The sequence below is a fragment of the Odocoileus virginianus genome, unplaced genomic scaffold (genome assembly GCF_023699985.2).
Source record: "Odocoileus virginianus isolate 20LAN1187 ecotype Illinois unplaced genomic scaffold, Ovbor_1.2 Unplaced_Contig_3, whole genome shotgun sequence".
NCBI classification, from domain to species: Eukaryota; Metazoa; Chordata; class Mammalia; order Artiodactyla; family Cervidae; genus Odocoileus; species Odocoileus virginianus.
Window position 1 is genome coordinate 125,854 of NW_027224320.1, and position 13,354 is coordinate 139,207.

General features: G+C 57.0%; 1 long non-coding RNA gene across 1 annotated transcript in view; it reads right to left on the reverse strand.

The window, feature by feature from the left end:
• LOC139033810 (uncharacterized) overlaps nt 1–13,354 on the reverse strand; it is a 21,971-nt gene continuing 8,617 nt past the window's right edge. Inside the window, exon 3 of the long non-coding RNA XR_011486285.1 lies at nt 1–1,060. This is a non-coding gene — a long non-coding RNA (uncharacterized lncRNA). The remainder of the gene's footprint in view (nt 1,061–13,354) is intronic.

Here is a 13,354-nt window from a genome sequence, read left to right on the forward strand (position 1 = left end):
GTGCATTGCATGCCTATATGCGTGCACATGTGTGTGTGGAGGGAAGGGCCCCCCACAAAGCCCCTGGCTGTAAGAGATGCAACCAGGTGGCTCAGTGGTAAAGAATCCACCTGCCAGTGCAGGAGATGTGGATTTGATCCCTGGGTTGGGAAGATCCCCTGGAGAAGGGAATGGCAACCCACTCCAGTACTCTCACCTGGGAAATCCCATGGACAGGGAAGCCTGGTGGGCTACAGTCCATGGGGTCACGGAGAGTCGGACATGGCTGAGCGACTCACACTTTCACGAGAAGGTACGGCAGGGTAGGAACAGGGGGAGCAGCTCTGAGAGATTGCCTCACCAAGGAGGCAGGTCTCGCTCCTGGGAGGGACGCGCCAGAGGATGAAGACTGGGGGCCACGTGCCCTGGAGACTGGTCGTGGTCAGGCGAAGGCTGAGAGCCAGGAGAAGCCGGGGGTCCCAGGAGCCTCTCCCTCCGGCCAGGCTCCAGCCAAGGAGTGTGGCTTAACTATTCATGCTGAGACACGCATTAACGTCTTCCTTCCAGAGTCCAGCCAACACACGTGGAGCAGAGGCAGGAGGCGAGGCGAGCCCCAGAACCATGCAGCACACCTGCCCCTCGGGGGGCTGTGGCCCCGGCGGCCGTGGTCCTTCCCCAGCGTGGGGGGGGGTGCGGGGGGCTGGGTAACGGGCTGATGAGCAGGTGGGTTAACATAGCCCCCGGTCCTGGTCCGCTAACGCTTCCGGGAGCCCCTGCTGTCCTGAGGGTGCCCCCTGCCCCCCGATCCTGTCCTTCCATGAAGAAGTGCATTCCTGCAGCTCCAAGCAGCCTGCAGGGCTCCCCCGCCATCCAGACGCCCACCTCCGTGAACGCAGACCCCACGCACACACGTCGGGGGGCGGGTAGCTGCAGGTGGGCCTTGGGCAATCGTTCCAACTCCAACACTGTTGAAACTGCTGTGTTTCACAAGCATGGCCTCTGTGATGTCTGCCGGGGGGGATTGTGTCACAAAGCACTGAAGCGTTGCTCTCAACTCTCTGGATACTAAACTGAATGTATTCTAAAACAGAAGAGAAGGGAGGAGGGAGGAGGAACATAAGCAGAGGCTACCGGGAACAAAAGGACTGAGTGAAGAGCTGTGGGTCTTCATAAAACACTGGATCTGAGTCTGGTTCCTTTCCTTACACTCGTCCCAGGCTTTCTTGCTCACCGCTTGCCGCACACCCACTGTTTGCAGTTACCTTTGCACCAAGGCCCCCGGTCTGGTTTCACACCCAGCGAAGCCAAGTCCAGCCTAACAACCTATCAGCGGCCTTCAGGGTTGGCTTGCACTCCCCACTGGCGGGGGCGGGGAAGAGATGTGGGCATCGGTCTGGCCTCCCAGGGCCAGAGAGCTCCGAACCGGGGGCAGGGACCACGGGAGTCCTGGAGGCTCCCTGGGTGTAGCAGTGACCCTGCGTGGACTGGCACAACAGGAACCCTGGAGCCCAGCATCAGCCCTCGGGGCCGAGGGTCCTTCCCGGGGACCCCTCTGAGGTCTCACAGTAGCCAAGACACCTCCTCCTCCCCCAGTCCCTCCGCAAGGACCCCCCTCCCTTCTGCTGCGGCTCAACCCCCCACCCCCTCCCGCATCCTGCTCAGCTTCGCCAGGGATCCCTGACCTCTCAGAGCTTCTGCCTGGAGGTCCGGGCCCCGGCCACAGCCGCCCTCCCAGAAAGTGGCCACTTCCCTCAAGGTCACAACGGGCCCTGTGTTGGAACCACGTGTTTTATCATGCACTTAACCTTGGTCCTCACATCAGCTGCCTACCTAAACATACTTCTTTTTTTTAACATACTCATTTAAAAGAAAATGCCAGGGACTTCCCTGGAGGTCCAGTGGTTGAAACTCTGCTTTTCAATGCAGGCGTCACGGTTCCAGCCCTGGTTGGGGAACTAACATCTCCCATGCCACAGGAGTCAGTCAAAAATTTTTTCTAAAAGTAAAGAAAAAGAAATGCCATAGGTTTCCCATAAATAGAAAACCAGTGCTTTCCTAGTAGACTCTAAGATAAATAGAAAGCTATTAAAATGTAGATGACCCCTCCAAGGACCACTTGCCATCAGGATGCCTCTTCCTGGCACCAGTTAAAACCACACGTTCATCTCCACGTATCTGTGTGAAACGCTGTGAACCCTCAGCCTTTCGAGGATGAAGTAACATGAGGGGTGAAACACACTGAAGAAGGGGAAACGGTTTAGGAAGGGAGATGCCCCTGAGATGACCTCCTAAAGGACCACAGAAGACAGAGGCAGTCACCCCTGCCTTGCCACCGGCAGCTTCTCCAGACGCTGATTCGGGTTTCGGCTTGAGTTTTCAGTGGGTGACCTTTTTTTTTAAAGATAATTGCTATTTATGTATTGTTCTGTGGCTGCATCAGGTCCCGGTTGTGGCAAGTGGGCTCAGCTGCCCTGTGGCACTGGGATCTATTAATGGTTCCCCAATGAGGGATTGAACCCACGTCCCCTGGATTGGCGGGTGGATTCATAACCACTGGACCGCCAGGGACGTCCCCCGGGGCCGACTCTTTCTGTTTGTTCACCTCACTGATTGTCTCTCATCATGGATGTCGGCTCCGCTGGGGCAGGGGTTTTTCTGTCTGTCTGCTTTCACTGCTGGAGATGGAAAATTGCTGCCTGGATGAGTGTGGCAAGTCGTGTTTTTCTTCCTGTGTTGGCGAAAAGTTGGAAGAGCTCCTTGGTCCGTTTCTAAAGCGAAGATCTGTTTGTATTTATTGACACAATGAAGTTTTGAAATTTTTCTGGTCAAACCCGTTACCTTTTCCTTATTGTTTTAATCTCTGGTTTCATGTTTATTAAGTTCTCCGTCACCCCCAAGATCACACAAATATTCACTGAATTATGCGTCTAGTGTTTTCTTGGTTTCATCTTACAGTCGAATCTTTAATCCATCTAGAAACACAAAACAGGAATCTAATTTTATTTCATTTCAAGGGGTTGGCCACTTGCCCAAACTGTTTATTGAAAATGGCGCTGTCTTTCCCTGCTGATTCGAAAGGTCATCTTTCCATGTGTGAAATGATTATGTAACTTCAGACTGACCTGTAGATTTTTACATGGTTTTCCACTCCATTCTTGCATCCGGAGTTCAAGGTTTAAACGATTTTCATTTTCATCTCTGACGATCCCACCCACTTGCTTTCCTTTTCAAGTATTTCTGCTACAAAATGGACATTTGGAAATAGCATGTCTTTCCACCCAGAGTCGCAGCTTTCCCTCCGCTGACTTGGTGGATTTTATTTCTCAGATGACAGCGGGAGTCTCCTGTCCTGTGCTTCCTTGCTTAGTTTCTTCCCAGGATTCCTAATTTTTCACTGAATTATGAATGGGATCTTTTCTCCAACATATGTTGTTATAGTTATTTTGGGGAGTTGGGCAAGCCGCGGGCTTGGTGTATTTATTTTGTAACTGGTCACCGGCCTGAATTCTCTTTTCCATGGGACTGCCTTTCTCCAGTGGCTCCCCGGGAGGCAACAGCCAGGCAGTGAGGATGGCCCTGGCCCTTGGAGGGCCCTGGCTCAGCCGTCAGCACCCAGGGGTCCATCTCCAAGCAAAGCATTTTGTCCGCGAGGAAACTTCTGCTACGTCAGTTGGTATTTCGGTCAGGACTCACATAGCGTACTTTGCGACAAGCTCAGAGCCCAGTGCTCTCTAAAACCAGGCCTTTTCCAGCAAGACCAGCAACAACGTGTTACTTTTCTCACACCTCGGACATGCAGGAAAATGTGTGCGCAGGGAGCTGGCCGCATGCCCGCCTGGGGAAGGTGCCAGGCGAGATGAATGCGCTGGGCAGGGGCTGCGCGGGTCTTGTTTGCTGGACTTGGAAGAGCTGCTAAGAGTCCCTCCAAACCCCACGGGTGCCCGGGACCTGGAGGGAGCTAGCAAGCTTCCCCCAGGATGGAGGGGCCTGGGAGAGCCAGAGCCCCGCAGGTTTCCCCGCTGGGTGTGCCAGTGTCATGTTCTGTCTCCAGCGTCACATGCCCAGCGGGCACCAGAAGCAGGCACCGCTTTGCCCATTTTGAGAAGAGGAGCCTCAGGTCCTCATGATAGGTATCTGCTTGTAGACATTCAGAGACAAATCCTGGGTTGGAATCCGGTTTAAACAGGTGATTCTCAAACATCTTGCTCTCCAGATCCCTTTTTAAATGAATTAATTGGCTCCCTCAGTGGCTCAGGCTGTGAAGAATCCGCCTGTGATGCGGAAGACCCGGGTACCATCCCTGGGTTGGGAAGATCCCCTGGAGAAGGAAACCCACTCCCATATCCTTGCTTAGGAAGTCCCATGGATGGAGGAGCCTGGCAGGCTACAGTCTGGGTCGCAGAGTCGGACACGACTGAGCGACTGAAACACACAATTTTCATGAGAAAGATTTTGAAGCGCAAGGAGACACGGCTCCATTGGCTGTCGGCACTGAGCCTGCACATCAGCCTGGAGATGCTGCGGAGATCTCTGCAGAGGACCAGAGAGGAGGATAGCCTCCTGGCACCACCACGAGTGTGGTTATCACCCCGAAGGTCCCCCGAAACAGTCTCAGGGGCCGGGGCTCTCTGGACCAACCGCGAGAAACACCATGAGCAGGACCAGCCACGCGCAGTCTCTGAGCCACTGAGGCAGGGGCCTCTGTGAGCACTGATGGAGAGGCTGGTCTCTGGCTCCGGGAGGACAGGTCGGGGAGTCCACCGTGATAAGGATCCGGTGCAGGGGGGGGAGGCGGAGAAGGGCTGGAGATCAGGGGAGCCACGTGTTCGCTGAGTGCCCCCGGTCACTGCCTCCGGCAACCCTGCCCCGGAGGCAGCAGGATAATCACTGCTTACCGTGTCGAGGAGAGGAAAGACTGACCAGACAGTGATGCACTGAAATGCCTGCCAGGGAGAGTCCCCCCCCAACCCGGGGCCCTGGCTGATGCTTGGCTGAGTGAGCGGGGACCGTACTCCCCGCCCCACCCCGCTTCCAGCAGCTCCCTGTTAATCACAGCCTCCACGCATCATCGTTCAGGCTAACCCGGGGGTCACAGAGCCCCAGCTGGATGGAGACCTGCAGTGTGCAGGTGGACATGTCACTGTTCTCTGACTTTGGAATGGGCCTCTGCTACCCACCATCTGCCTGCTGCATGAATCTAAGGTCCATCCAGTGCCCCCCCAAAGAGTTCCCTGGGCCGGAGCTGACCTGCCACCCACACTGCCTCCCAGCCCCCAGCTCCATAAGGCCATCCTCAGACACATAGCAGGGTCTGCACCCAGGCGGCCAGGGCCCGCAGGCCTGGGAATGGACCGCCGTCTCCACATCGGCCCTGCTCCGCCCCTGGACGAGGCCACAGCTGTGCCCGCCAGCAGGGCTCCTCCCACCCCCCACCTCCGTGTCCATCTGGAGCCGCGACAGACTCAGGGCTTCTCTCCTGTTCTCGCGGCCACGGGCTCCAGTAGAGCCGTCGCCAGCCAGGTAGACCCCCACCCGTAGGCAGGACTTGGGCCCTGTGGTTGGGGAAGGCACGGCTCAGCTGGGGAGCAAGACCACCACCCCTCAACCAAAGGCAGATGGGACAGCACACCCAGGCCCCACCCAGCTAAGGCAGATGTGAATATCAGGCAGTCAAAACTCCCCTGAAGGGCCCAGAGCTTTGAAAAGGCCCCTGCTGCTCTGATGATGCTGCCAGGGCACAAGCTCCTTCATCTCTAAGCCTCAGTCTTCCCATCTGTGGAATGGGAGTAACACCAAAATCCACCGTGGGCCTGTGGGGCACGGTTCCCCGTGCTTAGGCCATCTGAGGTGGTCACTGCCCCTCGGCCGGGGGCACCGCAGCGCTGGGTGCGACTGGTGAGCACCCGCGGGTTCCGGAAGAGGAGGGCTAACGCGCTCCTCTCCCCCAGCGCGGCCCGCGCCCAGCCACGCAGAGCCTCCTTGTCCCTCCGTTTAATCACTGACTCTGCGCCTGGCCCGCCCTCCCCCGCTCGCGGGACTGTTATGAATGGAATGTTCCGACTCCAGCCTGAGCGCGCAGGAATGCGCCCTCCCTGGGGCGGGCGAGGCTCCGCTCCTCCCAGACTGAGAGCGCAGGGTTAGGGGCGCCGCTGAGGGTGGGGCTGAGCGCTGGCCTCCTAGATTGGCGCGCTCGTGAATGCACTAAGGGGATGGGCAGATTCTACAGGTGTGACGCGCAGAAGTCTGTACGATCCCCACCGTGCTCCCCACAAATACAGACAGCTAGGCTGCTCTCTCACACACACACAGCCATGCACTCACGTGCAGGAGGCTTGCACACACGTGCATGCAGGCACTGCAGTGGAGTGCTCACAGAGACCCCCTCCCCAAGCACACCTGGAGGGAAGCCTGGGGTGAGCAGCCCCTCTCCTGAGCAGACAGGCCAAAGGCGGCGGGCCCTGACGTCCTGGACACAGATTCACACCCAGCGCCCCAGATGGAGCGGAGGGGGGGGCGCCCCGGTTCCTCTCTGGGCCAGCCCAGCCCCTACCCCTCTGGCCTGGACTCGGAGGCCCCAGGCCTCCTGGGAAGAGCTGCACCAGGGGGTATTGGGGGCCAGGCTTCTCAGGGGCTGCAGTAACTGAGATTTATGTGTTTGTGTTGAACCACGAGGAGGGGGTTAAGGAGAGGCAGCCACTACCTGAAGTGGAGAAATGGAGCGTTGGGAGCCCAGGTCTGAGCCCAGGGCTTCAACCTCCTGCCCAGCCTCTCACCGCCTGGCCAGCGGCCAGCCCTCAGACCCTGGGGCTCCAGCGCCTCTGTGAACATGGCTCCGGCTGGACACGGTGTTCTCCCACGGGACACGGGGTAAACAACCTCTGGGCCCCATGGGAACCGGGCGCCTTGCCAAACCCTCATTCACCCATCCATCACCCATCCATTCATCCCCCCATTCATCCATCCATCCAGAAGTGCTTGCTGAGCGCCTGTCATGCTGGGCGCCCCACCCCCTTCACTTGGGCCCCCAATCCCCACCCCACCCTCCGCAATGGTCCAGCGCCCAGACAGGCTTGCTTTGGCCTTGCTGCGATTTTCAAACCTTTGATTTCCTAGAAAAACCGAGATTTCTGCTTTTTTGGAAAAATGGGTAAAGTGTGACGTCAAGCCTGCCCAGACGCCCCCTTCTGACAGCCCGGGGGTGACAGGGGCCCCCAGCCAAGGCAGGGACACCCCCCACAAGTCAGAGCACGGATGTGCCCCACCCCCTACAGTCAAGGCAGGGACAGCCCCCAGTCACTGGAGGGACCGGACAGACTCCCCTAATTTGGAACTCTGGGCAGACGTGTTTTCACCGTGAGGCAGGCAGGGAGCCCATGTGCTTCGGGAGAGAAGCCAGTGGGAATCACGAGCCTCGGATTCTTCACAAATGACTGCAGCGTGAGACATCTCAGGCGCTGAGCTCGTGTGAAGCCGCGCGGAGCACTGCCCTCTGCCGTCAGCGACGCCCCCCCAGGGCCACTGCACAGCCAGGCTTCGGGCGAGGGGCGTCCACCCCAGCAGCTCCAATCCCACGGAGCCCCGGGCACTGCCTGCCTGAGTCGCTGACAACATCCGCCCACGTTTCTGTACTTCAGGTCATCCTCCGCTTTCATCAGGGGACGTCCGGTTGCAGGCTGAGATCCAGAGCCTGAGTGAGTGACCCACACACGTCCCCGGCCCCAACCATCCCCCACTGATTCAGGCCCAGCACCTTCATACCCGCTCATCTCTTTGTTCTGATGATGAGAAAAAGTGCTACCAGACGTCTGGATGCCTGCACAGCTGTCCTGCCCGTGGTCAGGGTGATGCAGCTGGTTGGATCGGCTATGCCCCTCCCTGCAAGACTGTGCCCGAAGAAGTCTGCCAGTTTCCCTCATGTCCCATGTCTTTGTCCTCACGCCTGAGCCACAGGCCCCCTGGAAGGTGGACTCGCGAACCGACCACCTGCAGTCCCCTCTCTCCCTTGGCCCTAGGGCAGGCCTGCTTCTCTGCCCATCCCAAGATGCTGGTAGGTGGTGTGAGACCACAGTCACGCATGCGTGCATCTAGGCCTCCAGCTTTCCTGAACCCACAGTCAGCACCAGGATGAACACGGTGCTGACTCCCTCCTCACACACGGGGGATGGAGGAGGCCCCAGAAAGGGGAGGCATGTTCCTGAACTGACGGGGATTTTGAGCAAGTTCCATATGGTCAAAGCTTTGGTCTTTCCAGTAGTCACATGTGGATGTGAGAGTTGGACTATAAAGAAAGCTGAGCACTGAAGAATTGATGCTTTTGAACTGTGGTGTTGGAGAAGACTTGAGAGTCCCTTGGACTGCAAGGAGATCCAACCAGTCCATCCTAAAGGAAATCAGTCCTGAATATTCATTGGAAGGACTGATGCTGAAGCTGAAACTCCAATCCTTTGGCCACCTGATGCAAAGAACTGACTCATTGGAAAAGACCCTGATGCTGGGAAAGATTGAAGGTGGAGAGGAGAAGGGAACGACAGAGGATGAGACGGTTAGATGGCATCGCCGACTCAATGGACGTGAATTTGAGCAAGCTCCAGGAGACAGTGGGGGACAGGGGAGCCTGGTGGGCTGCAACCCGTGGGGTCCCAGAGTCCAACACAACTTAGCGACTGAACAACAACGATGGGAAGGGTAGAGTTTGCCTGATGAATTCCACTGAAAACCTGTGCTTTATGGGCTTCGTGTTAAGTTTTTTGTAGAAAATCTCTAACTTTTCATTCCATCAAAACCTTGCTGATTTTACTTCTTTTACAGCACTGTACTCTCACGCTTCACTCCTATTTTCGGCCTGGGGAGCTCAGCCCAGCCCCTGCACAGGCCCTTCTCTGCTCTGAGACTCTGGGATGGAGTGGGGACTGGCCGGGCAGCAGTGGGGGAGGAGGCAGTGGCCACAGGAACCATGAGGCCAAAGCAAGAGCTGGGACATCTCTGGGCCTTGCTCCTGTCAGGAGGGTCTCCTCGGACCCCTCCCCCACCGCCCCGTCAAACCTGGGAGGCAGCCGAGAAAGTCTTGGAATTGCTGATTCGCGTGCTGGCCAGGCGCTGAGCTGATGTAACCTGTCTCTGTTGTGCAATGGGATGACAGGGCCTCCAAGGAGGGCAAGGCACACATGGCCTGTCTGTCAGTCTGTCGAATGGGGCCAAGCCCTCAAACTCACTTGCAGGCAATGGGGGTCCGAAAGCCCAGGAGAATGTGGCTGGGGAGGAGGCGGGGCACCCTCCTGAGTGCTCTTCCTGAGTTCCCCTCCAGAGTGCTCCCCCTGAGTCCTCCTGAGTGCTCCCCCTGAGTGCTCCCGCTGAGTGCTCCTCTCTGTCCATCGCTGTCTCTGATGGAGCGAGTGCAGCCAGCTGGCACTGCCCACCCAGCAGCAAGTCTCCATTCTGGGGGATCTGGGAGCCCCCAGAGGCTCCCCGACGCTGGGTGGCACGCTGACCCATTGCGGAGGCACTTGCTGACTGAGCCAGGCCATCCACCCGCAGGTGTCTTCCGTGGGACCTTAGACCTGTCCGCCCAAACCCTAGAACGTGGCACTGGGGGCACCGCCTCCCGCCCCAAGGTCTCCAGCAGAACCAGATTCCGGAGGGTCTGCTGCGTGCCACTGCCCCCTTCTGGCCAGTCCGCCCGCAGGTCCGGCTCTGGTCTGGTCTGCGGGCGCAGGGGGAACGGCCTATCCCGTGAAGGGATGAGGCTGGGGTGGCTTGTAGGCCCCCTGTTGTTATTTCTACGAGGGTCTTCACAGGGGAGGCCGTGCCCTGCACGTGTGCACTGCGTGTGCACTGTCTCTGCCTTTCTCCTTCACCGGGACCGTTCCTGCAGTGTCCTGTTCCTGCAGCGTCCAGCGCTGTGAGACCTCCCAGGGCCTTGGCTTCTCCATCGATAACCTGGAGCTCCAGGGGCTGGTGATGGACTGGGAGGCCTGGAGTGCTGCAGTCCATGGGGTTGGGAAGAGTTGGACACAACTGAGCGACTGAACTGAATTGAACCTGGAGCTCTTGGGCCAGGAAGTTTTGAGCTCTTCTAGATGCTGAGATTCAGGGCAATTGAAGAAACTTCCCGGCCTCCAGGAAAAGATACACTAATGGGGTCCTTTCCATTTCTGGAGGCTGGGAAGGGCAAAGACAGAAAGGCTGATCTGTGTGGATGGGTGGTGAAGCAGAGCACATGGGCAAGGGCCCCACGAAACCCACCCCTCAGCCAGCCCCTTCCTCAGGGGCCAGAACCTGCATTCAGCGGCCTGGGCCCTGGATCTCCTGCTTTGTCTCAGCCCAGCCCCCGTCCTTCTCTCTGCTGAGCCTCCATCCACACATGCGGGGCGTCAGCCACCACTGTCTCTCCATCCACGCTGGCCATTCGCCCGAGTCATTGAGCCGATCCCTCCCTGGAGCCAGAAAGTCCCACCGAGAAGCAGGGACTGCACTTCACAGAAAGCATCCATCCCGGGACAGTGGCTATAGTCATGGGGTCAGGGACAGGAGAGCATTGGTGACAGGCCACGTGCTGAGCCACAGAGGCGGCCACGCCTCACCCTTGACGAATGTGGCCCTGAGATCAGGCAGCCCATGGGCTCTCTGAGCAGGGCGGGCTGGGAGCCTTGGCTTTAAACCTTCCAGGCAGTTACTCTATGCTAGCCAGAGGCCGGCTGAGGGCTGGAGCTGACTGGGACAGAGGTGCTAAACTCCAGGCCCAGTGCTGTCTGCACCCCAGGCTGACTCTGGCTCTGGGAGGACCCTCAGAGGTCAGCAGCATTCCTCAGCCTCCTCAGACAGCTGCAGACACCATGAGGTATGCAGAGGCTCTGAAGGGGCTTGTGTGCAGTGAAAGCTGAGCGCCGAAGAATCGATGCTTTTGAACTGTGGTGTTGGAGAAGACTCTTGAGAGTCCCTTGAACTGCAAGGAGATCCAACCAGTCCATCCTAAAGGAGATCAGTCCTGAATATTCACTGGAAGGACTGATGCTCGAAGCTGAAACTCCAATACTTTGGCCACCTGATATGAAGAACTGACTCACTGGAAAAACCCTGATGCTGGGAAAGATTGAAGGCGGGAGAAGGGGGCGACAGAGGATGAGATGGCTGGATGGCACCACCTACTTGATGGACATGAGTTTGAGTAAACTCCGGTAGCTGGTGATGGACAGGGAGGCCTGGCGTGCTGAGGTTCATGGGGTCGCAGAGGCGGACACGACTGAGTGACTGAACTGAGCATGTACACTTTTATTTGATTTTATTCTCTTATAGTTTCTTTGTGTTGTTGCTCAAAGAGACGTTTGTCCCGGTGTAAGCACCGCAGCAGAGGGTCCCAGGTGCCGCCTCTGTCGCGAGGAGCCCACAGGTGCTGTCTCAGCGGGAGACAGGGTTCGGGAGGGGGCATCTGCAGAGAGGAGGGCAGAGACGGGCGCTGCCCGCCCCCCACTCAGGAGCCCCGCAGGGGAGTGGGTCCTGGACTCACGAGGTTTGCAGCCACACAGGGCGGCCCCAGCGGGGACCTTGGCTTCAGGGGACAGCGCCCCCACCAGGGCTCCAGCGAGGCAGGGGAAGCCGCCCAGACACCCTGCTCTCCACCATCCTGGAAGCCAGCCCCAGCTGACCCAAGACCCTGGAAGCCTGGAGGATACTTTTACTATCTTCTTCTTCTTTTTTCCCCACTGTTCTGGGTCTTGGTTGCTACATTCGGGCTTTCTCTGACTGTGGCGGTTAGGGGCTACTCTCTGCTGTGATGCTCAGACTTCTCATCGCAGGAGCCGTGCTGCTGCAGAGCAGAGGCGCTGTGGGGTTCTGGCTCCAGTGGTCGCAGCGCCCGGGGCCTAGAGGACAAGGTGAATAGTTGTGGCATACAGGCTTAGTTGCTCTGTGGCATGTGGAATCTTCCCTGACCAGGGATCGAACCTGTGTCCCCTGCATCGGCAGGTGGATCCTTAACCACTGGGCCCCCAGGGAAGTCCTGCTGTCTTCTTATTGTTTCTATGCTGTGATCACCCTTACATTGCATCATCATCTTTTTGATGACTGATATGTGAGTTTTTATACCTAAATGCTGTCAACTCCGTGTATTAGTTTCCTGGGTGGGTGAGAACAGCAGAAATGGCCTGTCCCTGTCCTGACACTAGAAATCTGACGTCAAAGTGCTGGCGGGCCTGCTCCCTCCTCTCCTCTTCCTGCTGCAGGCAGGTGGCTGGCAACCTTTGGCCTTCCATGGCCTGAAGATGCATCGCCCTGACCTTCCATCTACACACAAGCTTCCCTGTGTGTCTGCCTCACCACCCAATTTTCTTCTTTATAAGAACCCCGGGTGTGGGATTGGAGCCTGCCCTGTGACTTCACTTTAACTAGATTGCCCCTGTAAAGAGCCCATTTCCAAGCAAGGCCACGTCGTGAGGTGCTGAGGATTACGACCTCAGTTTGTGGGGTGCGTACAACCCAGGCCATAGCACTCCGCAATGTTTGTGTTGGTTGTGAGTTTTTTCACCAGTGACTTCTTCCTCTTTTAATATTTGTGGTAATTTTTAGCATGAAAATTCACATTTTCTATAGTTAAATCCGTTGTTTTTCCTTTCCGACTTCTGAGGCATGAAATGCTTTTCACTCTGTTTTTAGAGTGATTACTGTATTTGCTGCTGTTGTTGGGTCGTTCAGTCCTGTGTGCCCCGGCCTGCAGCACACTGGGCTCCCCTGTTCTCCACTCGCTCCCAGAGTTGGTTCAAGCTCACGTCCATTGAATCGGTGATGCTGCCTGACCATCTCAACCTCTGCCGCCCTCTTCTCCTGCCTTCGGTCTTTCCCAGCGTCAGGGTATTTTCCAATAAGCTGGCTCTTCTCTTCAGGTGGCCAAAGTATTGGAGCTTCAGCATCAGTCTTTGCAATGAGTATTCACGGTTGATTGCCTATAGAATTGATTGATTACTGTATGTCTTATTGAAATTATTTCTTAGTTTGTCATGTTTAAATATTTAATCCTTCTAGAAATGAATGTGTGCATGGTACAGCAGTAGCTCTTGAGTTAAACATAATCACACACTTCTTCACGATCGATGTTAGTTCTTGCTGCCCTGAGGAAGGAAGCGGTTCCTAACTGCCTCTTCATTAGCAAGGAGACGGCCCCTCCAGGGACCCAGTAAATCTCACTATGATCCCAAGTCTGGTATTTCTTCCTGCTTCTCTTTCAGGCTTCACAGCTGAGAAAGCGCCCACAGACCCCTTCCTCTGCAGGCGGCTCCCTTGGCAACGCAGTGGAAGCCTGAGAAATGAGCAGTCCAGAAAGCAGTGGGTTTGACGGTCAGCCAAGGGCTGTTAGTGTCCCCGGCCTCCATCTGGGAGAGGAGAA